At 42.3% G+C, this 27749-nt stretch overlaps 1 protein-coding gene across 1 annotated transcript in view; it reads right to left on the bottom strand.

Moving 5' to 3' along the window:
- LOC124595401 (NADP-dependent malic enzyme-like) overlaps positions 1–27749 on the bottom strand; it is a 389313-nt gene that overhangs the window by 208195 nt on the left and 153369 nt on the right. The window lies entirely within an intron of this gene.

Raw genomic sequence — 27749 nt, 5'->3', positions numbered from 1 at the left:
AGCTCAGGCATCCAAGTCGTTGACAAGAATAACGTACAGAAAAATAGAACAGAAAATTTAGAAACGCTCATAGGACTTGTTGACGAAGGAAAAGCGTTCGAGAATGTATTTCGATGCTTAGAAAAATTGGTGGAAGCTCTAGGGAAAGGCGGATAATATACAATATGTGCAATAAGTAAGAAAGAACAATAAGGGTGATAGACCAAAGACGAAGTTCTCGGATTGTAGAGGGTGTAGGACACGCGTCTTGCCTTTCTCCCGTACAATTCAGTCTGTCCGTTGAAGAAGCAATAACGTAATTAAAAGGTAGGTTAATGATTGAGATTAAAATTCGGTGAAATTGAAAAAGAATTGCATAATATATTGAATGAAATGAACGATCTAATGAGGGCGAAATATGGATTGAGAGTTATCAGAAGAAATGCGAAAGTAATGAGGAGTAGCCGAAGTGAGATAAGCGATAGTCTTAACATCGAAATTGGTGACCGTGAAGTAAACGAAGTGAAGGATTCCGGTACCTTGGAAGAAAACTGAAGGGCGAAGGAAGTAAGGAGACCAGCATAGGCGAAGAGACCATTCCTGAGCAAAACAAGGCTGCTAGTATCAACCTTTGGCCGTAATCTTTAAGGATACACGCCTGGAGCACAGCAATGTACTGAAGCGAATCAAGGACTATAGGGGAAAATCGAAGCGCTTGAGGTGTGATGCTATAGAAGGATGTTAAGAATTACGTGGACCGCTAAGATAGGAAAGGAGATGGTTATCCAGGGAATCGACGAAGAAAGAGCAATAGAAAAAAACTGGTAAGAACATGGGATAGAATAGGGAAAAACTTCCACGATATTAGAGGGTGCTGCAGAGAGTAAAAACTGCAGGGGAGATTAAAACATATTCAACAAATAATAGAGAATGTTTGGTGTGAGCGCTACTCTGAGTGTGAGATGAAGAGGTTGTCACAGGAGAGGAATTCGAGGCGGGCCGCATAAAACCATAGGACTGATGGGAAAAAAACACAAAAAAGACAGCGATCGGTTCATGTGCAGTCGAATATTTTTGTAGAGGCTGTCCTATGTTGGTCCATGCCTCAAGCGAGTCACGTAGGTATGAGAAAGCAATATCTTCAAGACTCATAATCCATAATCTGTCAGTCGGTTGATAACAGAGCTGTACAGCTGATGAAAACTAAGACACTTGATTTCGGAATAAGATCATCGTTGCTTTAATGAGGCAATGACGCGATATTTCTGCTTTTAGTCGGCTTAATCTGATTTACACCGCTGAGTTGTTTACTGCAAAATGCTAAGCTGTGTGACTGGGGCAAGAGCCATTGGTGTAGCACAAAGTACACTCATAAAAATACGCTTCCGCTGCTAAAACAGCTTTGGCTATGGAACTAAACTGTTTTCTAGTCCTACCAAGCAGTTCTCAAAATTCTTCAACTGAATTTCAGGTGAAACCTGAGCTCTAGGGAGTTCTACGAGGTTGATCCCACAATTGTTCGAAATTCGGCAAACAAACACATGTAAACCGTCGAAAATAAGAACGTTCGATATGAGCGCAAATTGTTGGGGCGCTTAGTAAAGTTGTTGATGCTCCCTCTCACTGTTTCACTGTACTACGCACATGAAGTTACACCATCTAAAATTGACATCGAAGGATGTGTCCATGAACATCTCATTCTCAAGATTGCAAGAAACCTCACAGATACTTAGAACTAATTCTTTTGAGTGTGCTGTTATTCCAAGTCTATGGCACATATGTGCGGGTGGGCTATTTTTTTTCCTCTGTAGGACTGCGGGTTCCCGAATAAGAAAAATTTTACACACATGTCCATTAATAATTAGACAGGATAATGAAGACCGGAAAGAGGCAGTGAAGCTTGAACAGGATGTGCAGTGTATGAATGGAAACGATCAGAAAGACTGAATAACGTTCGTGAAAACTGAATAACCAGGAAAGTTCTGTCTGGATAATTCCTTACCTGGAGAATTCAAGTGAGGGAGTAGAAGCAATAGCGATATATGTCTGATGTTTCTAGCTAGGCATAAGCGCTAAAGGCTGGAACGTGTTTTATTTTATTTTTGATTTGAGCATAGCGGATCTAAATTATGACCTTTGCTTTCTCGCAATGTAATTGTTTCTCAAGATATCATTCCGATGAAGACAGACTTAGAGGTGTGGAAACCTATGTCAATGTACCAAACAGTTACTTGCAACCGGCTGGCTGTGTAATTCCTATATCTGAAAATTATATACGGCTGCTGAGAAACAGCCATATTTAAAACTGTATAATGATGTGTATTTTTTGTATGTATTTTCCACTCCAGCTGCAGTCCAAGGTTTTCCATTTATCATGACAGATTTCCATTACACTACAATTACCTCCGTGTGACTTCGTAATCCCAGAATACGATGTTCTTGCCATTAGTTTCTTGAATTTTAGGTAGCATTACCCATGATGTGTGTACGCGTGACCTAGATAAAATGAACTATGGAAGATACGACAGTGCATGTGTATCGCCGTCAATATAAAGTATCGCATAAAACCTTAGTCGTATTGTCAAAAGATGCCGGTAGCCACTGACAACAGAATTAAAATGATAGGAATTGTTATGTAGAACATATGTGGACAAATCTATTGCACAGATAGGTACGGGTCTAGTTCGAGTGCTTAGAATGAGTAATCCGATATGGGGATGGCGCCCTCTGTTCATACTTTAAACTGACGGCAAGCGCCTAAATTTGCACTTCCGAATATTCCATCATTTGTTTCACTTAGGTTATACGTGGGTGCATCATGAGCATGCACCCAAAACAATAAAAACACACATGGTACGAAAATTGTAATATGGTTTTCTGAAGTCATCTGAAGGTAATTGTACTGTAACTGTTTCGGTGGTGACAACCTTGCATGGCAACTGGAGCGGAAAATCGATAGATAATATTGTTGTTGCTGCCACTCAGATGTACTCTGTATCATCGGACGTCTTTGATAAAGTGCCGTGCTGAAGTCGAAAGCCCCATCACAGGCGGTGGTTACCGTAGCAACGCCACGTCGGTGCTCCTATATTCTGACGCTACCATTACTTGTCACAGCACTCTCAGGCCTGTGACGTATGTGATGTTCTTTTTCTGTTCATGCACAAGTAAAACTTGAACAGAAGGAACTACTTACATCTTGCGACTTATTATATTGTGAATGAATTTCACTATACGGTCGGGGCACATCATCATACTTTCCTATCGCGTAAACTGGTGTCATTATTAGAATGATTTAGAAACAAATCACACCTGCTGAATACTAAATCAGACTTTTCCGTGGACTTAATAATATATTTCAGTTGAACATCTGTACAGTTCTTCAAAAGCTGGCCGGAGTGGCCGAGCGGTTCTAGGCGCTACAGTCTGGAACCGCGCGACCGCTGTGGTCGCAGGTTCGAATCCTGCCTCGGGCATGGATGTGTGTGATGTCCTTAGGTTAGTTAGGTTCAAGTAGTTCTAAGTTCTAGGGGACTGATGACCTCAGATGCTAAGTCGCATAGCGCTCAGAGCCATTTGAACCATTTTGAGTTCTTCGAAAACTGCGTCATAGTTTCGTGCATCTTTCATTCTCAAAACTGATACACTACGTTTCAGCCGCTTGCAAAAATCGTTCTTTACGATGTGCTGCAGCCACCTATTTTTATACTTCACTGTAGACATTGCTGTCAGCAGAACTTTCAACTACATGCGTTGTAAGTGTGCTCCTATTTTTATACTCAAAAGCTGAAGGTAGGCACAGTCAAATAAGGTGACACAGAATATGAATCGAAAAAAAAAGAAACCAGTACACCGACCATTAATGCGCTATGTGGAAAAGTAAAAAGACTGCTGACTCAAAACTAATAAACTGGTTATATGGCTTAGAAGCTGAAAACAATTTCTTTTTTTTTTTTTTTCATGAACACATCCTTTCATTTTTACCAATGGGGCGAACACTAGCATATCGTGTTATTTAGGTGGATGCATGAATATTACAACGAATATGAATCAAATTTGTCTCATAATTAGTATGTGTGAGGGTAAGTTGAAAAGTCGTCGGCTTGGCATAAAAGACTTATTTAGTTACATAATGCATGAATTTTTCGATGTAGTTCTCTTTTAGATCAGTACACATTATTCAACTTTTCTTTCTCCAGCGAATAATTTTTATCTTTCAAGTACAAGTTTGGAAGCTCTACAGAATGGTGTTTCTTCTTCTGTAGTCCAAACGTCCTCTCGATTTTTTCCTTCAGCTGGTACAGTAGACTAGGTGTAGTTTCCAGTTATTGTTATAGGCTTTGGAACGTAACTAATAATAAGAGTAACTTTGGCATCACAAGGAACACTGGACAGAACGTTTCCGCTAAATGATATTAATATCACCTTTCTTGGTACAGCCCTTAGCCTCCACCAATGATTTGATTCCTGTTTAGCTTTCAGAGTGAAGTGTTGGATCCACGTTAGTACATTGTAACAAATTCCCTCACAATAGAAGTTATTTCTTCACGTAACATGTACTGTAGTTTCTCCTCTGACGCTCCCCTAGCGTTATCTTTTTTTATACGCTTTTCATCATATTTTGTCGAGTACTAAAATGTGCACTTTGGACCCATGTTACTGTTTTGGGACGTTTTTCACATGGGTCAAGAGACAACCTTCGAATGCAGATGCCCAAATGCAAACTACTGAAAATGAAGGAATAGTATCCTTAAAAAAAAAAACAAATAGCCACCTTCGGATGATTGTTCCGTTAATCTTGTTTCTAGAAGACAGAAGTAAAGGTAATTTCGGGAGTATCCAAGTTATCATTATAGGGGCGCCACTGTTCACAATTTATATAAACCATCTAGTGGATAGCGTCCGAAGCTCCATGATGATCGTGTTGCCTGCAGGGAGGTTGCAACATCAAAGCACTGAAGCGAAACGCAGGAAGACCTGCGGAGGATCGAAGATTGGTGCTAGTACGTATATTCGTGAGTTCTTACCGTGACATTTGACGACGACATGCTGAACCACTTGACAGTAAGTGCACAGCTGTCTTGAAAACATTCACAATGCGATGCGTTTTCCTTACGAGGGAAACACGGCAAGTGCCCTAATCCAGTTTCGCAGAAACTTCGCTCTGTGGAAGAGGAGCCAAAATAAGCGAGCACCTGCCTCGGCTTATCCGTAGACACTCGATAGTTTCTGAGAAAACAATCAGCACAGTTTTGGACGTAATTATACGCCTTTTAGCGCATGATAAGCTCAACCCAATTGGTGGCAAAGTGGTTCTCATCGCGGCCTGTTATTTTTGCTTCCCTTTCGTAGCCCGATTATTTCTTTTATGTGCTTTATTTTATTTCATTTATCTACCCATTTCCGTTGAAAATTACTACACGAAAGTTTCTTATCAAGTTAGGGTTGGGTTAGGTTAGTGTTTAACATCCCGTCGACAACGAGGTCATTAGAGACGGAGCGCAAGCTCGGGTTAGGGAAGGATTGGGTAGGACATCGGCCGTGCACTTTCAAAGGAACTATCCCGGCATTTGCCTGAAACAATTTAGGGAAATCACGGAAAACCTAAATCACGATGGCTGGAGACGGGATTGAACCGTCGTCCTCCCGAATGCGTCAAGTTAAGGCCCAAGAGAATTATAGTAATTGTAATATTCCAACTGGGTTTCACAATGAGTGTAATACGTTTATTATATAATATATGTCTGTATAGTATTTTCGCGAGTAAGAATCTTCTTAAATTCTCATATTCTTATATTTCGTCTTCACATCAATTCTTAACTCAGGAAGATTTGGTGCATTTCCGTGGAGGATACCGATCGTAGAAACATTCCAACACCAAGAGCATCGCGCGAAGGCAGGTTTGTCACAACAGCATTTCTTCGTACGAATCTCGCTCGGAAAAGAAACACTGCTGAAGATTTCAAGTGCTGGCAATAATTTCGCAGCAAACCACGCATAACGGATCACTTTTCCAAAATCTGTAGCTTGTAATTTATTATTAATCAAGCTATATTACGTTAATTGCACTGTATATTAAAGGAATTGCACCGAAAACAACTTCAAATAATTTTTCCATTCTTTTAATTTATATTATTTTTAATTTTTTCACCAGACATACAACTGGTAGACGAATAAGGACAACGTTATTTCAGTATAAATTGGAAAACATTCTTCTAAGGGGATTGTTAGACAAATGAAAAACAAAAATAGAAGACATTGGTTCAAATGGCTCTAAGCACTACGGGACTTAACATCTGAGGTCATCAGTCCCCTAGAACTTAGATCTACTTAAACCTTACTAACCTAAAGACATCACACACATCCATGCCCGAGGCAGGCTTCGAACCTGAGACCGTAGCAGTCGCGCGGTTCCGGACTGAAGCACCTAGAACCGCTCGGCCACAACGGCCGGCCAAAAATACAAGTAATAATCGGGTTTGAACATGGGGTGCAAAAGTGTGAAGCCACGACTCTAACCAGTGCGCCAACGCTCCAGTTCAACTGGTGACTCGGTAAAAGGCACTTACATTTCCTCGGTAACTTCAACCATCGTTTTTTCAGAAATGGTCGAATATCTACGGATAAGCCGAAACACGTGTTCCCTTATTTTGACCCCTTCATGAGGGTAGCACAGTACACTTAGTTGATCGCAGCACCATGAGGGAGTACATGAAACTTAATAACCCCTTCAGAGTCCCAGAAGAAAGCCACCATGGCTTTAGCGGCTGAGGGTGTGGCTTCGAGCGTTTTCTTCGGAAGAGAGATGATGTGAAGCCACTCCATGGATTGCCGTTTTGTTTTCGTTTCGAAGTGATAAACCATGTTTCATTGTCTGTGACGATGTTCGACAAAAAATTATCACGATCAGCCTCGTAACGCGCAAGCGGTTCCTCACATTTAGTCCTGGTCTTTATAGTCTTGTGTTAGGCGGCGACGAACCCAGGGGGCTCACTCCTTTGAGTGCCCCAGCTGGTAGACGAGTGTGTCAACACAACCAACAGAGACATCCAGTTGAGCAACGAGGTGTCTAATTGTGTGGTTCGTCCACCACCTCGAATTTGAGTGTCTCCGCGTTCCGTAGACGCCTCGCCCAACGACTAACCGTGATTTTGGTCATTGCCAGGTCTTTGTACACATTCTACAAGCGCCTGTGAATATCTGCAATCCTCTGGTTCCCCGCAAGAAAGAACTCAATGACAGCTCTCTGCTTGGAACTCATCTCTGTTGTAGATGCCATTATGAAGGATACATGTAGCATCGCCACATATCGGAAATTCATGAAACTATAGGAGGCGAAGTGGGTATATCCCGTACCAAATTCCGCATTTTTTCAACCGAGATTGGTCGAGGAATAAAATATGTTGCATTACTTACCGAACGCCGCTCGTAGATTGAGTTCCACGCTGCCTCCTACTGAACAAAATACGAGCGTACGAAACATCGACCAGCTGTCTGATTGGACTGAAAAGTTTCTAGCAAACAGAACACAGCATGACATTCTCAATGAAAAGAAGTCTTCAGAGGTGGAAATGGCTTCCGGCGTACTTAGTTTTTCACAATACATAGAGAAATCCAAAAGTCATGTCCCATAGGATGAAGTCAGCATTGGTAATTAAGTAGTCTTGGCCCATAGGACAAAGTCTTCGTATTCAGGGATACAACAACATGAAAATCTGAAGTAAAAAAGTCTAGTGGACATGGGCTCTAAAATGCTTATCTTAAAAACTATGAGTATTTTTTTATCTTTGATACTGTGAAACGAATCTCTTCTATTGCAAGCTCTTTGCTTTCCATACAGTATTTTAGGAGGAGGGTATATGGACTAAAACAAGAGAAATTGCCTTCTAAACATGGGCTCTAAAACGCATACCTTAAGAGCTAGGAACACTTGTTCAGTTGAAGAGATGTGTTTTATAGCAGCGAAGTTGAGAGTCCATGGTTACTGTACTTTTTCTCTTGTTTTGGTCCACATTACTGATTACCAAAACGTGGAACGCAAAGAGCTCACAGTTGAAGAAATTTGTTTCACATTATCGAAGATGACGAAGTACTCATAGCTCTTAAGGTATTCATTTAAGAGCCTCTGCATACTGAATTTTTTTGCATCGAATGATTCTTCCTGTCATATCCTTGAAAACGACTTTGTCCTGTGAGCTAAAACCACTGAATCAACAATGTAGGCTTTGTCCAGGACATGACTTTTGAATCATCCTGCATATAAGTGACATGTTAGACAACATCGAAAAGTTCCATGAGGCTTTCCGCGGACGATGCTGTCGTGTATGGAGAAGTGGTGACGCAAGAAAATTATAGAGAAGTGAAGGAAGAAGCTTGGTGCAGTATAAACAAATGTAACGTATTGCGAATGCGTAGACACATAGACACTTTACTGTATGTTTACCCAACTGCAGAGCAGTAACTACAAGCAGTCACTTCAATAAAATGTCCAGTAGTATGCGTACAGAGCTTTTTAACGCGCAACAAACACATAAAATTAATCGCGAGTAAGACATATGCCAGCCTGAGATTCCTTGGAGAAACTATCAGGAAATGTATTCCATCAACAAAGGAAGTAGCTTACGAAACACTCGTTCGACCATTGCTTAAATACTGCTCGTCAGTATAGGATCCGTACCAGACAGGGTTGTTTGTAGAAACAGAGAAGTTCCAAAGAAGATAAGCGAGCTTCGTTACAGGTTCACTCAGTAAGCGCGAAAGTGTCACGGAGCTGATCAATGATACGACACGCCAAGTCATTTTCCTTGGCGGAACGACTGCAGCAGGTCTATCCACTCTATTGGTGCCACTGAGGAGGTGCTGAAAGGATAAAGAGCAGGTAACATTTTGCAAGTCACCATTAGTGCTGTGCCATTACTGTCCTGCGATGTCTAAATGAAAGCTAAATGAAAGAATGAAGCGGCGGGTAGTACACAGGCCACATTTCTACTGTAATGAAAAGAAGTTCAGTTCTCTTTTTCCTTTTCTGAAACTATACCCCAATATCCTTACGCCATATCGGGAAATGAAGGAATGCTAAACGGTAGCGTCCGGTCTAAGGTCTCTTAAGGACTACCAGTACGCTTGGAGAAGATTAGCGAAGAAAATGCCGGTGACCTTTCCAGTGGAACTAGTCAGATATCTGCCTGATGTGATTTTGTCCAATCTACAGTATCTCTAGATGGTAGACTCGGTAGCTCCCCAATGCGAATGCTGTACTACCTTGCTATGTATGGTTCAAATGGCTCTAAGCACTATGGGACTTAACACCTGAGGTCATCAGTCCCCTAGAACTTAGAACTACTTAAACCTAACTAACCTAAAGACATCACACACATCCATGCCCGAGGCAGGATTCGAACCTGCGACCGTAGCGGTTGCACGGTTCCAGACTATAGCGCCTAGAACCACTCGGCCACTCCGGCCGGCGTGTCCGTAATACTCTCTCCCCTTTTTCTCGATAATACAAAACGTGCTGCCCTTCTTTGAACTATCTCGATGTACCCCATTAATCCTATCTGGTAAGGATCCCATACCACGCAGCAGTACACCGAAAGAGGACGGACGAGAGTACTGTAGGCAGTCTCGTTAGTAGATCTGTTGCATCTTCTAATTGTTCTACGAATAAAACGCAGTCTTTAGTTCGCTTTCCCCACAAGAGTTTCTATGTATACCTCCCAATTTAAGTTACTGTTATTGTAATTCCTAGGCATTTAGTTGAATTTACGGCCCTTACATTCGATTGATTTATCGTGTAACCGACGTTTAACGGATTCGTTTTAGCACTTTTCATTATTTAGGGTCAATTACACCATACAGTTACATTTTCTAAATCATTCTGCAATTTCATTTGATCTTATGATGACTTTAGTAGACGATAAATGACATCTTCATCTGCAAAAAATCTAAGACAGTGGCTCAAAATGCCTCCTAAATCGTTTATATACAGAAGGAACAACAGAGGGCCTTTAATACTGCCTTGGGGAACGCCGGAAATCACTTCTGTTTTACTCGATGACTTTCTGTCAATGACTACGAACTGTGACCTCCCTGGCAGGAAACCACGAATCCAGTCGCATAATTGAGACGATATTCCATAAGCACCTAATTTCACTACAAGCCGCCTTTGTGGTACAGTGTCAAAAGCCATCTGGAAATCTAGAAATACAGAATCAATTTGAAATCCCTTGTCGATAGTACTCAACACTTTGCGTCAGTAAAGAACGATTTTTCCTAAGTCCGTGTTGAATATATTTTTAAAAATATTTGTAAATCTCTGCAGGCGAACAGAGAAGCTCCGCTGATGCTAGCATCCAATTGTCACTTTAGATTTAATATTATTGGAGCTAGTACTCCGTTAAACAGAATTTTGATACGTTTTGCCTTCAGAAGTCGCAGAAAAAGTAAGAACTCTTCCACGAAGTAGGTTTTCCTGCATCAGTCTTTATTTGGGTTTGAAACAAATACTTATTCTGTGCGCAGCTAGCCTTCATGGGTGCTGTGGAGAAGCTCATAAAAAAGACAAGAAGAAAATGTCACATTTTTTAATACTCGTTTCCTGTTCCAAGCACCGACAGTTTTCATCGTCTGGGTTGACAGACTTACAATTAGTGCTTTTTGCAACTATCCTCCACGACTATTGTAACTCAATGATTCGTATAGATGCCACAATGAACTTTAGTGTAACGCAATGAAACTTTCAACCACAGAAGAAGGTGGCTTTTAGGACAATCTCAGTTATGGACAGCTTGGTCATCTTGTTGAGATAAAGACCGAGCAGATGTGCGCCACTTGAGAGTATCTGTTTTCGATAAATGATAAGCTTGTATTTGTTGTGATAACGGTGACTTCCCCACAGAGTGGCAGGTTTTCGCTGATATGCACTTCTCGTGGAGTTAATTGCGTGAATGACAATCACTGATAAGATTTCTACATTTTGTTTTAGAAGACTGTTTCTTCTTTTTCGCGAGAAAATAAGTTTCACAACTCCTTTAGATGAGACAGAGTTCCTTTCTAAGACTTTTCTTGTAGATGTTTGTGCGAATTGCAGGGAGATGTGTAGTCTCTCAAATCGCTAACAGTGAATTACACAGCAATTGTACAGGGGGGCAACACATTTAATCAACTAAATAACCTTATATTTTTTGGAACACTGCCTGAAAGGATTCCAGCGCATAGTTCAAACCACAGGCCTTGCTATTCTTTTCTTCATAATATACAAATATACGTTTCCGGCATTACATGGCCGTTTAAATCGAGAGTTTCAAGATCTTGATGAAAGGTTGTAACGTAACAATGTCTCGCAATAGGTGTTCAGTTAAAATCATGCACTATTAAATTTATTGAGGATGATTTTTAGTTCATGCGTTTTAAACCACAGTTTTGTTATTGCGTTTCTTTAAGTATTAGTAGGATTTACTAACGAGGGAACGGTCTAACCTGAAATTTTTCACACGGATGAAAACACCGAAATAAATGTACTGTCAAAATTTTAGCGGCTGAGCCATAGTGCAAGTATTCTTCAAAAAACGTTAAAATAACTCACTTTTCATATACGAAGAACCGCTTGTAATCCCGCTTTTTGCATCCCTGCCGCCCGAATCAGTAAACAAGCAGACGCAGGCGTGGCAGGAGAACGTAGTGCTGCGTAGCCGGAGTCCCAAGTGCACAAAAGTGAATTTCAAGCACTTAAACGATACCAAAAATGTCTCAAATTATTAATTTTTTGATAACTTGCAGTTCATATCGACGGCTAAACTGTTGTAGATGCAATTGTTACACAAGTGATTAGAAAAGGAAAGAAAATCAGGCCAGCGTACAATGTTCCATTACAGGCGACTTCCATCAGTCGGGACTTTTTTTTGTTGACTTTAAATAGCTTATAACAATTCCTATAACACAGTTATTATGATAATTTTTGAATAATTAATATTTTGTTAACAACGAAACAGTTCCTTGTTTATTCCTTGTAGTCGTCACAAAAATGCGAAGTGTCTACTGGATGAAGAAACCAAACATTTTCCCTAGATCCCGCACACCTGATAACGGAAAAGAATTAATGCACTCGGGCATTTCAAAGAAATTACTCGTTTTATTTAGACGCAACTGGAATGGAGTAAGAAATGTTCGTGGCCGTTGTTCTGAATATTCTGCTGCGTAAAAGGCATACTTGACCAAATTTGTAAAGCGTGTTTCTCTGATAAACCTGAAATGACAGAGAGCTATCGGAAATTATACTGTCCGACACTTTTCTGAGAAATGCTTTACACTGTTGGATTTCTTTATCGAATGGCTGAATCACACTATTAGTTCTGGGTGGAATCAGAATTATATTAGTTTTTTCGTCATCCTCCTAAAGAGGTGTCGTTATGTCGAGGCCAAGAGTCTAACAAAAGCAATGAATTATTTTCTGCAAATGGTAAGAAGACGTTTCAGATGTAATGTTGAAAATATTTTCTCTCATCTTCCACATTTTGGTGAATCGATTACAAGACTTTTGCAAGTAAACAGTACTTTTTTAAAACAATTTCTGACCATGTTTGCCTTGATGTTTCTGAAGAAAAATCACTGGCATTGTTGTATACGGATGTTTCATAGCAGTCATCAGCTGCTCAAGTTACTCTGTATTTTTTCTCTCGAAATTATGAAGTGTGGTTTGCACTAAACTCGACTGATTGGCTTTATATGCACCGTTTATGGGATAACGAGAAGTTTTCTCTCCCTATTTTGTAAGACTGGAGTACTGATCACGTACGATTAAAATAATTACACTTTTTTAAATAATAGCCTTAACGGGTGACTCAATGTGTGGACACCTTCCTGACGTAGTCCACCCGCTGTGTACATATTTCGTACTTTGACCGTGTATCTATGAGAGCGAAATTGAGACATAAACATCACATACACTTAAATATAATACACAAAGCATTGGCAGCCTGAAGTCTTCCAGTTTCTGCCAGTTCAGAAGTAAGCAGTCCAGCAGTCAAATGATGTACAAAATATAGTGAGTACACTTTAACGTGGTTGATTGTAATGGAGGTGCAGGATGTGGGTGAAGCCAGTATTGGCAACGAGAAGAGAGGTGCAGAAAAGCATGTTTTGTAACAAGTGTATACCCTCACTGGGGATATGTGTTTTCTTTACAGAGAAGAAGTTGCAGATAGCAATAACAATGCACTGTTAATTGTTTTATCATCCTATAAAAAGGCTTCTAGGAATAATCATTCGAAGAAAATTCTTGTTCATTGTAAAATCAGTTAGACGATAATGTTGATAATGGTGGTGAGAGGAAGGGGGACGGGAAAGTAGGTAATATCTGCGTACACTCAGGGGTAATGGTCGCAGAAAGGTTAAGAACCACTCCTCTATAGTATTACGTATGAATGACGTCTAGTGGACTGATGACCTCAGATGTTAAGTCCCATAGTGCTCAGAGCCATTTGAGCCATTTGAATGAGTCTCCTCTATATGTTTACATGAGGTAAGCTTCGCAATTTTGCGGCTTCCGTTCCCGTACAATTTCCTGAATCTGTTTAACCAGGTCGAAGAAACCTGAAAATCAGTAATGTCGATCTCCCTTGCAATTCAGAGCGCCCAGTCTCGTAGATCTCCCTTGGTAACGGTGGGCTTGACTCTCACGAGCAGTTCTAAATCTCTAGAATACTTTTTCATTTACACTTTTGTGAGTATCATTTTGGTACATATTTCGTATTTCAAGTAAACTTTAAAATTCATATTTTGGGAAACGAAACTGGCTTTCCACACTGCTTAAGGTTAAGCATTTTCTCCCTCCTTCGTTTAACCAAAATATTTACAGCATGTGCTTTGTCATTGAAAACTGTAACTATACATGTTACCTTTGCGCTTGGAACTTACTCTAATTTTGTTGTGGACTTTAATTAGCTCAACTACCATCGTCTGAACTGCAATTCATGGAACTGTATCAGTTATTTATCATTTCTTCTAATGTTTAAACAGTTTTTAACGAAATGTAGACATCGTTGGAATGAATGTCCAAGAAATTAAATCATTAAAAAGCACATATGTAGCTTTTCATGAGAAGTAGGCGATTTCGATTGCATTTCTTTGTATTTAATTTTTGCAAGACTGAAAACATTAATTGTACTAAAAATTACTTTGAATCTCTAGATCATGCACAAAGACAGATGCTGTTAGGAGGTATACATCAAGAACTCACAGAGAAAATTAATTCGGTTTTATTTCCATTGCTAAAATTAGCGATAACGCGAAGGCAACTGATAGTTATTTTGTATATTAAATGAGCTGTAAATTCTAGCGAATAGTAACTATGAACAATTGTGTCAGAGAAGCTATCAATGGAAACTAAAATTCGCTTTACAAATTACAGTCGCGTTGTGATGTATTACCTGTTTTTGAATGTGCAGCAAGCCAAGGACATGTGCCTACCATGTTGCGCATCCGCTGTCTGCTACAGCTACGGCAGGGTTCATTTGGTATGATTGGTTTATTATTTGTTGCTGTTTTTGGTGGCAGTCTTTTATCTTGGTTGATTTTTCCTATTCCTCATGTGATTGCTTTGCCTTATTATTTAAAGTTTTTGACGATTACATTTCACCAGCCGCTTGGCGAGCGACGAAGCTGACAAATTTCAACATTTAAAAAAAAAAACTTGCACTGTGTCTTAGCAGCTACAGTTTTGACATTATGTTCCTTTCGGTGTATTCTTCAACAAACAAACAAGTGTTTACGAACACTATGTATCTATCAAAACATGCGGTGCACGTTAGAAGTCTGTACTGTGACTAAGCTCGAGTGCTCAGTGATACAAATTTACGTGTGCAACAATAGAAATATGGTGGAAATGCATTCAGTGACAAATCTGAAGCGCTCAATTCCGCAAGTTTGTGTGTTCAATGATGTGAATGCGGCGAAAAATACAAACGTTGTCTGATGGACAAAAACTATGAACACAAGTACTCCAAACCGACATTTCACGATAACTAATCAGTAAAAAACGCAGCACATGTTGTAATGAAAGCATGAAAGCCATCTGACGATGAGTCGTAATGATTCGAAACCGGTAAATGTAACCCTTTGAATAAAGAAAGTTAAAAGAAAACATTTTGTTCTGCATTCACCTTCTGTACCAGGATATACTAAAATACTATGCAAATTTCCAGCTTCCGTGCCTATTGTCGCCCAGGGTAAAATATTATAGGCCCCCTCAAGTTCCTCTTCAAATTTCTTCTTCACAATTAACGTCTCGAACCCGCTACTGAGACCATCTTTAGAATCCTCTGGTGTCTCCGGTTAGCTGAACAGTGGTCGAAAAGTCGAGAATGAAGAATAAATTTCAAGAGGACATTACGCGGCCTAACAACGTAGATCTTAGCTACCATGAAAAGATAATATGATTTACTCGTATACACTGCCTGAAAAAAAAGTGAAGCACCTTGAAAACATGGTCGGATGTCACTATAACTTTTTACGTGCACGCACCATCGACAGGCATGTAAATTATTTAAGCTGCAATTCTCTGTGACAGATTGGACAGCCAATAAAGTGGATTAGCGCTGTTCCTATTTAGTGTTGTTACCAGGTGAAGCAGAGTGTAAAAAGGGGCTTCAACTGTGTCAGATGTGGAACCATCACTGTGAAGGACAAGGAGATGTCGCGTACTCGTGAGAGACAGCGTTATCAGTACGTTGTAGAGTTTGAAAGGGGTCTTATTGTGGGTCTCCATTGGGCTGGCTGGTCGAATCGTGCGCTATCCATATTTGTGAGGCATTCAGTCATTACAGTGGCCCGATGTTAGACTGCATGGGAACGTAACGTGCCGTCATCCATCCGAGAACAATTAATGGAGTCCATGCGACATTCCGTGTCATCCTGCACCGTTGGTTAGAGGTTAGCAGCAACCGGACTAGAGAATTATTGATCTACCCGTGTCGACCGCTGCTGTGACCGGGAAGCATGAACTGCTGATGCATGTCGTCGCGCTGTGTTCAGCGGTCAGTCGTAATTCTGCTCTACCCGAGAGAAATATCGTTGGCGAATATGGCGCCGACTTGGGACGAGACTCCGATGTTACTCCTGGTATAAGGGCATGGGGTGCCGCAGGACATGAATTCGCGCCACTGCTGGTAGTGACTGAGGGAGCTATGATGGATCAACGGTACATCGTGGCCATCCTGCGTCCTCATGTATTGTTACTTCTCATGCGGCAGTATCGTGGTGCCATTTTTCAACAGGACAATGCTCGCAAACACGTGGCATATCTCTATGAACTGTCTGAGTGATGCTGAGATCCTTCTGTGGTCAGGAGGATCCCCAAATGCGCCTCCGACAGAAGATGTTTGGGACCAGCTGGAACGTCAACTCTGTCCCAGTACCGGTATCCAAGATGTCAAGGACCAGTTACAACGGTTGTGGGCCGGCTTGCCCCAGGAGAGGATGGAGCATCATTATGACACCATTCCCAACAGTATCAGTGCTTGCGTCCAGGTCACAGGGGATGCAACTGAAAACTGATAGGTTCTCACGGCATACTTACAAAATGTCTGTAAACTGGGTGCACCAGCAGCAGACAAAAACAGAAAGCGTATGGGCAGAAAATGACGACATTTGCGCATCATAGAGCTCTGTTTCAGTTGCGGAACGGGCGTCATGTTTATTGTTGGATAATAGATAACTGAAAGTGTTCACTGGACAAGACAGAGCTCTGATAACAAAAAACTGAGAGCCCCCGTTGGTACAGGCAGAGGACAGTACAGGGACCCATCACAAATTCCTCTCCTGAGCTAACCTCTTCATCTCAGAGTAGCACTTGTACCCTTAGTCATTTGTTGCATGTATTCCAATCTCTGTCTTCCCCTACAGCTGCCTCCAGTACCATAGAGGTTAATCCCTGATGTCTTAACAAATGTCCTTTTTTTCTGTCCCTTCTGTCAGATTTATCCGTATGTCTCTTTCTTCGCCGATTCTGCGGAGAACTTCATCATTCCTCACCTTACCTGACCACCTAATTTTCTACTCTCTTCTGTAGCATCACATCTCGGCGCTTTTATTCTTTTCCATAATTTACCACCATACAATGCTGTGCTCCAAAAGCACATTATCAAAAATTTCTTTCTGAAATGAAAACCTATGTTTGATGCAAGTAAACTTCTCTTGGCCAGTAATGCCCTTTTGCCAGTGCTACTCTGATTTTTATGTCATCCTTGCTCCGTACGCGACCGGTTACATAGCTCCCTAGGTAGCAGAATTCCTGAACTTCATCTACTTCGTGATCACCAATGTTTCCAATGTGACAATGTTTCGTAAGTATGCGCTTGAACGTCGGAAAAGACAATGTAGCTCGACAGCAACGAAAGTTGACATAAACAATTTGCTTGGCAGGACTTAAAATCCGAGTTGCCCCACAAAATGAGGTAAAGAGCATGACCGAATGTTTGCAGAACGCCAGGGAAGAAAAGAGGCTTTTATTTGTAAAGGCCACTAGTTGATTATATTCGTGGGATGAAGCTTTTTAAATTCTTCTCAAAGTTCTCTCCACTACGGTCATGAATAATAGCGATAAATATTTCAGAAACATTGTTGTTAGACGCTTGGTCTAATCCAGCCCGGATGCAGCCAACTCATGTACGACACAGGTTGCCTGCAGACGTTGCCACCTCTTCCACGCTTTGTGAAAGCTATACATCGCTAGATGAGACGAATACAATTGTCCTGCCTGATAATGGGTCACACTAATCTACCAGAGTTAACCTCTGACTGCTGATGTTTCATGTGCCTAAAATTCATTAATAACTAACACCCAAGGAAATGACCTTCATCCATACTCCGGAAACCGTTGTGAAGTGCATGGCAGGGAGCAGCTCCCATTGTAACAGTTTTTAGGTCTTTTTCAGTTCTGTTCCTGTATGGAGAGCGGGAAAAATGATTGCTTGAACGCCTCTTTGCGCGCTGTAATACATTATGTGATAAAAAGTATCCGGACATCTGGTTGAAAACGACTTACAAGTTCCGTCGGCAATGCTGGAATTCAGTACGGTGTTGGTGTCCACCCTTAGCCTTGATGACAGCTTCTACTCTCGCAGGCATACGTTCAATCAGGTGCTGGAAGGTTTCTTGGGAAATGGCAGCCTGTTCTTCACGGAGTGCTGCGCTGAGGAGAGGTATCGATGTCACTTGGTGAGGCCTGGCACGAAGTCGGCATTCCTAAACATCCCATTCTATAGTATTCATGTCAGAACTCTGTGCAGGCCAGTCCACTACAGGGATGTTATTTTCGTGTAACCACTCCGTCACAGGTTGTGCATTATGAAGAGGTGCTCGATCGTGTTGAAAGTTGCAATCGCTATCCCCGAATTGCTCTTCAACAGGGGGAAGCAAGAAGGTGCTTAAAATATCAATGTAGGCCTGTGCTGTGATAGTGCCATGCAAGACAACAAGGTGTGCAAGCCCCTCCATGAAAAACATCACCACACCATAACACCACCGACTACTAATTTTGCTGTTGGCACCGCGCACACTGGCAGATAACGTTCACCTGGCATTCGCCATACTCACACCCTGCCATCGAATGGCCATATTGTGTACCGTATTTGTCACTCCACACAAGGCTTTTCCACTGTTCAATCTTCATGTATGTATGTATTTAAAAATTGGGCATACTAACCTAAACCTCACAGTATATTTAATGTCTTATGAAGTTCGTTGCGAAGAAAATGTGAAAATAGTAGTATTATTTGTAAATATAACAATGGGAAAAGAAGGAGCCTCCACTTTTCAGAACTTAACCTATTCTTGCGCAAAAAAGTAATGTACACTACTGGCCATTAAATATGCTACACCGCGAAGATGACCTGCTACAGACGCGAAATTTAACCGCCAGGAAGAAGATGCTGCCATACGCAAATGATAAGCTATTCACAGCATTCACACAAGGTGGGCGCCGGTGGCGACATGTACAACGTGCTGACATGAGGAAAGTTTGCAAACGATTTCTCATACATAAACAGCAGTTGAGCGGCGTTGCCTGCTGAAACGTTGTTGTGATGCCTCGTGTAAGGAGGAGAAATGCGTACCATCACGTTTCCGACTTTGATAAAGGTCGGATTGTAGCCTATCGCGATTGCGGTTTATCGTCTCGCGACATTGCTGCTGTCGTTGGTCGAGATTCAATGACTGTTAGCGGAATATGGAATCGGTGGGTTCAGGAGGGTAATACGGAACGCCGTGCTGGATCCCAACGGCCTCGTATCACTAGCAGTCGAGATGACAGGCATCTTATCCGCATGGCTGTAACGGATCGTGCAGCCACGTCTCCATCCCTGAGTCAACAGATGGGGACGTTTGCAAGACAGCAACCATCTGCACCAACAGTTCGACGACATTTGCAGCAGCATGGACTATCAGCACGGAGACCATGGCTGCGGTTACCCTTGATGCTGCATCACAGACAGGAGCGCCTGCGATGGTGTACTCAACAACGAACCCGGGTGCAAGAATGGCAAAATGTCATTTTTTCGGATGAATCCATATTCCGTTTACGGCATCATGATGGTCGCATCCGTGTTTGGCGACATCGCGGTGAACGCACATTGGAAGCGTGTATTCGTCGTCGCCATACTGGCGTATCACCTGGCGTGATGGTAAGGGGTGCCATTGGTTACACGTCTCGGTCACCTCTTGTTCGCATTGACAGCACTTTGAACAATGGACGTTACATTTCAGATGTGTTACGACCCGTGGCTCTACCCTTCATTCGATCCCTGCGAAACCCTACATTTCAGCAGGATAATGCACGCCCGCATGTAGCAGGTCCTGTACGGGCCTTTCTGGATGCAGAAAATGTTCGACTGTTGCCCTGGCCAACACATTCTCCAGATCTCTCACCAACTGAAAACGTCTGGTTAATGGTGGCCGAGTTAGTGGCTCGTCACAATACGCCAGTCACTAGTCTTGATGAACTGCGGTATCGTGTTGAAGCTGCATGGACAGCTGTACCTGTACACGCCATCCAAGCTCTGTTTGACTCAATGCCCAGGTGTATAAAGGCCGTTATTACGGCCAAAGGTGGTTGTTCTGGGTACTGATTTCTCAGGAACTATGCACCCAAATTGCGTGAAAATGTAATCGCATGTCAGTTCTAGTATAATATATTTGTCCAATGAATACTCATTTACTATCTGCATGTCTTCTTGGTGTAGTAATTTTAATGGCCAGTAGTGTACATGCTTCAACACAAATGCAGACTAAACCAAGCCTATAGGTTGAGCTATTGCATTTGCCCACGAACGTCACGTATGCAGTGTCCTCAATACTTTGCAAGTGTCAGGCGGGGTCAGAACACTGCACTTCGTAGTCGTTAGTGCATCATATCGGAGATAAGCGAAACCGAACTTAGTGAATTTGTCGGTGCTCGTGTGGTTGGTGCTTTCATAACATAGGTTGCCGAAATGTTCGGTGTTTCAAGAAGTATCGTATCGAAGATTTATACCCCATACAGAGAAAGCGAAAAAACATCTTCCGCTAAGTTACAACACGGACCCAAGTGTGTGTCGAATGATCACGACAGACTGTCGTCGTAGAGGACTGTGAGAAAAAATAGGGGACAACTGCTGCAAAAGGTCACTGTAGAACTGAAAGTCGGTCTCGTTAACCCTGTCAACACCCAAACAACACGCAGGGAGCTCCATAAGCAGCGAGTTGCTGGGCGAGCTGGAATTCCAAAATATCTCATTAGTGATTCAAATGCCCGTAACAGGAAAACGAGGTGCCGGAGCAATAAAACTTGGACTGTGTAGCCGTGGAAGAAAGTCATTCGGTCGGATAAGTCTTGTTTCACACTTTCTTCCAACTTCTTGCCGAGTTTACACTACGAGAGTGACACAAGGTGGGGATATGATGATGATTTGGGCAGCCGTATAGTGGTTTTGCACGGCCAACATTGTTTTTCTGCATAGTCACATTGCTGCCAAGAATTATGTGACCATTTTGTCTGGTCAAGTCCGCCCCCTAGTTCAATGTTTGTTCTCATGTGATGATGCTGCGTTCCATGACGACAGGGCACGTGTTCACAAAGCTCACATCGTTCAGGAATGGTTTTGTGACCATGAGGATAAACTGTCGATTCTCCAATGGCCATCGCATCTCAGAATTGTTAAGTTTCTGCTATCTACTTTGGAGAGAAGGATGCGTGATCGCAGTCTTCCTCCACCATCGTTACTTACACTTGCCACTATTTTGTAGGAAGAACGGTATAACATATTCTTGAAACCATTTATTATCCATTCCGAGAGGACTGGAAGCTATTTTGAGTGCGATTGGGTTTGCTACACCGTTTAGGCTCAAAAATGGCTCTGAGCACTATGGGACTTAACATCTGAGGTCCTCAGTTCCCTAGAACTTAGAACTACTTAAACCTAACAAACCTAAGGACATCACACACATCCATGCCCGAGGCAGGATTCGAACCTGCGACCATAGCGGTCACGCGGTTCCTGACTGAAGCGCCTAGAACCGCACGGTCACAACGGCCGGCCACCGTTTAGGGATGCTAATGTTTGTCTTATTGGTATTTCCATAGTTTTGTCTGAGCCGTGCTCCGGCTCGTGTTTGTGCAGTTGACAGATTGGCGTCGTGTGTTCGGATCGTGACCTCTCGTTTTCTAAGTTCGTTCACTGGCGCCACTACGTTTGCTCGCTTTGTCTGTCCGTGAGTGGCAGCAGCGCTGTTTATCGATAGCGAGTACTGTGGTACTACCTTTGGAGCGACATCTAGTATTTCCGGGTCGTCGTGTGTCGGAGTTCAGTGGGGGACGGAGCAGCAGTGAGGTCCGAGAGCGCGAGTGTTGGGAAAGGGAGTTGGCGATACATGCACTGCCCGAGGAAGGATGTGGTCGCGAGAGTGCACGACCACGTCGAGGACCGGATTCAGCAAGTTTAAGTTGAATGGATCATTATATTCGAGTAGAGCAACTTTCACTTCTGTGTGTGTGTGTGTCCGTTCGTCGAAGTGACTTCGTGCCATCAGGCTGTCAGTTGACGGTTTTATACTCACACGTTTCCCTTGCCAGACTTGATTGGCAACGACCGGATGGTTGGTCGTTCGGTCGGTCGTCTCAGTGGGCGACGTGTATCTGGTATTTCGACCGTTTCTGTGTTATTAGCGTTCATGTCTACGTGCAATTCGTCTTGTTGCTGTACAGTGACTGTTTTAGCATTGTTTGAGTTGTATGTCGAATTGTCTTTTGTGGTTCCATGTGCATCTAGTCAGATTTTGAATAGTCAGGTTTGTCTTAACCCTGTCTGCGTACTAGGATTTGGTGGAGCCAACTTGTGTAATTAAATGCTTGTCATTTGACGATGCTAACTGTTATTATATCGTGGTATTGGTTATCGCATCTCGGGTGGATTTTGCGAGTGTGTTGGGCGGCGTTAGGCTGTCCCTAGTTTGAGTTTCCATCCCGTTAAGTGAGCTTAACTCTTGGCTGCCTGTCTCACCGCTTACGCAGCTGTAGGGACTTTTCTCAGGTCGATCATTAGAGCACTGTCTGTGTATCACTCCCTTCTCTATTTGGTCTGATTATGTCAATTGTTTAAAAATAATATTTTGTTTTCATTAATTCCTATTGCTTGTGGCCTTCAGCTGACAAATAATTTGAATTCTTCTTAAAAAGGCCTTCAGCTGTCAGTGTAGCTTGTGTTAGTCAATTTTTTTTAAATGATTGTTTTAAAAAATGATTTTGGTATTTTCAACGTGTAATTGTCTTCCTGATTTGTGATTCAGGCCTTCAGCCGTTAATTGTTCCGAAGTATTGCTCGTGGCCTTCAGCCGACAAATAATTTGAATTCTTTCTTAATACGGCCTTCTGCCGTCAGTGTAGTTTGTGTTATAGTCAGTTTTTTAACGACTGTTTTGAAAATTATTTTCGTATTTTCAACGTGTAGTTGTCTTCCACACTTGTAATTCAGGCCTTCAGACGCTAATTGTTCTGAAGTATTGCTAGTGGCCTTCAGCCGACAAATGATTTGAATTCTTTCTTAATAAGGCCTTCAGCCGTCAGTGTGGCTTGTGTTACATTCAATTTTTTTTTTAAACGATTGTTTTTAAAAATTATTTCCTTAAATAAAGTGTAAGTGCTTACTGTGCAACCAACGGTAACTGATTAGGCCCCGTCCACACATTTCCGTGCTTTCCCTAAGCCCCACGTCTCATTGTCTACCCTCTGTATAGGCACAAGAGCGAAAAAGGAGTGATGGAGGTAAAACGCAAGTAGCCCATGAGCCCAGTGCCAACAATGAGCAACGTTGCCCAGAGGCTAGACGAGGCGTTGCAGGAGAGCGCCACCGTTCTTAGCGTTCGCCGACCTCGCGGAGTCCAAAGGCAGCCAGCCGACTTGAGCGCTCATGCGTTGCGACACGCCCCCTAGCCTCGGGCCTACAGCACGTGCTCCACCGCCAGCGGCGGCGAAGGAAACACGCTGGATGGCTCGGAAATTGCTGTAGCTGCGCGAGCCAGAGGCTGACTAACGCCGAATCACTCCAGCTCTGATGGCTTCCCTGCGGCCACGGACACTATTACGCCCACTCGGCGCTGCTGATTGCCACTTTGGAACATAATTTATTTCGGACGAGAAACGATCGAGGGAAGCTGACGTCGCTTTCCTGAGCAGTACACTGACTGGCCAAAAGTCATGGGAGGCCACTGGATGTGGTGACGATCGTTAGCGGCTGAATACTAAGCAGTCCTTTTATCTACACCAATATCAGAAATGGGCTCCAAACAGCCTGCATTCAAAGCGGCAGCGATCCACTTATGGCACTGAGCTTGAGTTTCTTCCGGTGAATAAAGTGTTCAAACAACTTACGGGAACGTAGCCGGCAGATGTCTTCGACAATCGCCGATAAGTCGACGTACGCACGTTCTATTATTTCTAAGGCAAAACTGCATCGAGAAAGCGCTCTGCAAGGAAATTTAATACGTTGGTGCACGTAACTTAAAGATGAAAGTAACTTATGCATATACCCTCATACTGCGAGAGGGGGAAGCACGTAATACACCTTGTAACGTTGACGAACATTATCGTTTTGGTGGTAGAGAAGCTACGGTGTGTGGACATATAATGTTGCGGGGGCGTGCTGACCTCCACGTCTAAAAACTGTACTCTCACCAGTCACCGTTACTGTGGCACTTCTGTGCGAGGCTTTTCAGGTGACTTTATTTTTTGGATTCTACACATCAGTCGGTAAAAACGGAACCCCTATAGGATCACTGCTGGCCGGAGTGGCCGTGCGGTTCTAGGCACTACAGTCTGGAACCGGGCGACCGCTACGGTCGCAGGTTCGAATCCTGCCTCGGGCATGGATGTGTGTCATGTCCTTAGGTTAGTTAGGATTAATTACTTCTAAGTTCTAGGCGACTGATGACCTCAGAAGTTAAGTCGCGTAGTGCTCAGAGTCATTTGAACCATTTTGATAGGATCACCTGGCGTAATGGTATGGGGTGCCATTGCTTACACGTATCGGTCACCTCTTGTTCGCATTGACGGCGCTTTGAACAATGGACGTTACATTTCAGATGTATTACGACCCGAGGCTCTACCCTTCATTCGATCCCTGCGAAACCCTACATTTCAGCAGGGTAATGCACGACCGCATGTTGCAGGTCCTGTACGGGCCTTTCTGGATACAGAAAATGTTCGACTGCTGCCCTAGCCAACACATTCTCCAGATCTCTCAGCAATTGAAAACGTCTGGTCAATGGTGGCCGGGCAACTGGCTCGTCACTATATGCCAGTCACTACTCTTGATGAACTGTGATATCGTGTTGAAGCTGCATGGGCGGCTGTACCTGTACACGCCATCCAAGCTCTGACTCAATGCCCAGGCGTATCAGGGCCGTTATTACGGCCAGAGGTAGTTGTTCTGGGTACTGATTTCTCAGGATGTATGCGCCCAAATTGCGTGAAAATGTAATCACATGTCAGTTCTAGTATATTTGTCCAATGAATACCCGTTTATCATCTGCATTTCTTCTTGGTGTAGCAATTTTAATGGCCAGTAGTGTATTTTGATACTCGCAAACTCACTCATCAAAATCTATAGGGTACTTCCAGTTAATCTAGAGTAATGAAATATGTCAAAAAGGAACGTTTCACAGTACAAGTAAAGAACAAAATCCGAAAATCGTCAACATGTAATTGTATCACATGACTTTTTTTCTTATTCGTTTTCCCACTGCCTGACTGTCCATTTAAGATCCATTATTCTCAGGAACTGGTACATGAATGAAGCTCCAATTTATGTAGCGAACTAAAGTTTATTTTCCCTTGGTGGTGCTTAAAATATAGGCATCCCTCATACGTTGAGTTTCTATCTTGTAAATATCGGAAGTAATTTACCCAGTAGTGACCGTTATTCTAAACCATCTTATTCAGACCTGGCCTGACGGACCTGCTCCTTCCGTGGTTCCCTGTCTGAAGTTTGGTTTTTAGCGTAATAGTTGTAATATTGATGTAATGCTCAACTGTTAAATGGTACTTTATTATTTTCCCACGTCAGTATCTTGAATATGTCCAAGAAATTACCCTGATTGAGCAAATATGTTTTCAGAATTGTGTGATTCACTTTGGCCAGTGTTATAAGAAAATTATTTTTTTATTTATTTGTATTGAACCTATTTGTAACCTGTAAACCTGAATTGAAGAGTTTCCATTTTTAATGTATGTTTGGAAAAGTGCTCTGTATTTATGGTCGTATGATGGAGTAAGAGAATTCAGAGGAAACGTGTTTTGGCCAGGCGGCCTTCTGTGATTCATCAAATACGTTTTCAGAATTATGTGACTCATCATTGGCCAGTGTATAAAAATTTTTCTTTTTTTCTGTTTATTTACATTGACCCTATTTGTGTGTTGTTTACCTGCAAATTTGAACTGAAGAGTTTCCTTTTTTATGTGTGTTTGAAAAATGTTCTATATTTATGATGGTAAGAGAGAATGAGAGAAATCAGAAGAATTGTGTTTTTGCCAGGCAGCTGAATTATAAGATCTATCTGTGCAATAAAATATTGTTGGACTCGTGTGAAGTACCAAATGACTTGTGATAAATGACCTGCACTTTAGCTGTTCCTTTATCCTGGGGCGTCCACTGACATTTCAAAAAAGGCAGGCTGAGTTTCGCACGAGCTTTGCTTTCTCAAACCTTGCTGATTTGTGAATAGATGGCTTTCCATCTCAAGGAAATTTAGTGTATTCGAATTAAGAATATTTTCAAGAATTCTGCAGCAAACCGATGTTAAGTACTCTGGTCCGAAATTTTGCTGGTCAGTTATTTTACTATTCTTATACGCAGGAGTCACCTGCGCTTTTTTCCAGTCGCTTGGGACTTTGCACAGGGCGAGAGATTCGCGATGAATTGCAAGCTAAGTAATGGGCCAATGACGTAGAGTAAAACAGATTTGGGATTCCATCCCGACTTGGTGACTTATTTGTTTTCAACTCTTTCATTTGCTTCTCTACTCCAGGGATGCCTATTACTATGTCCTCCATATGGGAATCTGTGCGATGGTCAGCCGACAGTATGTTTGTATAAATCTCCCGCGTGAACGATTTCTTAATTGCAAAATTTAAAACTTCAGCTTTCGTTTGCTATGTTCTGTTGTTACACCAAACTGGTCAACGAGAGACTGGATAGGAGTCTTCGACCCGCTTGGCGGTTTTACGTAGGACCAGAATTTTCTCGGGTTCTTGGCAGGATCTTTTGCTCTCGGTCCTGAGAAATATTTGTTCGCGACAAATTTCCTGGGAGAGCAGAAAATAATAGAACTGTGTTACGAATAATTCGACAATTCACTGATAAAATTTTCGCAATCGTAGTGTCTGCTCTGAACGCGATCTGATTTCGCTATTTGCGCATCGACTGGCGAGTGTTCACCAGAGTACCTCAAGCTAACAACCAGAATACTACTGTACAAGTAGTCTGCTACCCGAATAGCTGCTTTCTTTATGTAGTGCACCCCTGACCTATCAAGGCAGCCCCTTGTAACATTAAGACAGGATATTGTAATATATATTTGACTTTAAATGAATCGTACAACTTAAAACTAGCGGAAGAGATGCCAACAACACGAGTACAGAGAAAACGCCAACGCTTTTTTCTAGGTATATGCTATATGAACGAGAAAAGCCATATCTAGGAGGTCTAGATTAAAAGGCCTGACAACACTGATTAGTGACATGTTGCTATCCAACCTTTAATAATTGCATTGTGTGTTTTATTGATCGGGAATTTCCGGGAGAAGAACAGCGCAGGTGTAGGTGAAAGTCTGTGTTCACTAAAATTCCCCGCTGGTGGGACGAGAGGTGCGTGGCCCTCCCACACGCTGGAGGCTACCTGTGAGTGAAGAGCGGCGTCTCGATATGTTCCCAGAATTTTTCGATGGAAGCTGAGTAAGAACCCTAAGAGGTTTTGGCCGTGTGTAAAAGCCGAAAGTGGATCAAAATCATCTATTTATTCACGCAGTTACCACACTTGCACCTAAAGGGAAGAAAATAGAGACAAGGCCGAAATACTGAATTTGGTCTTCCGAAATTATTTCACCGCGGAAGATCGTAACACAGTCCCTCCTATCAATCGTCACACGAACGGTGAAATGGCAGATATTGAGATAACCGATCGCGGAATAGCAAAACAACTACAATCGTGTAGCAGTGGAAAGGTGTCAGAACCAGATGATAGACCTAT

Source organism: Schistocerca americana, chromosome 2 (genome assembly GCF_021461395.2).
Source record: "Schistocerca americana isolate TAMUIC-IGC-003095 chromosome 2, iqSchAmer2.1, whole genome shotgun sequence".
Classification (NCBI taxonomy): Eukaryota; Metazoa; Arthropoda; class Insecta; order Orthoptera; family Acrididae; genus Schistocerca; species Schistocerca americana.
Note: the sequence above shows the minus strand (reverse complement) of the source record. Positions and strands in the feature narration are given on the sequence as shown.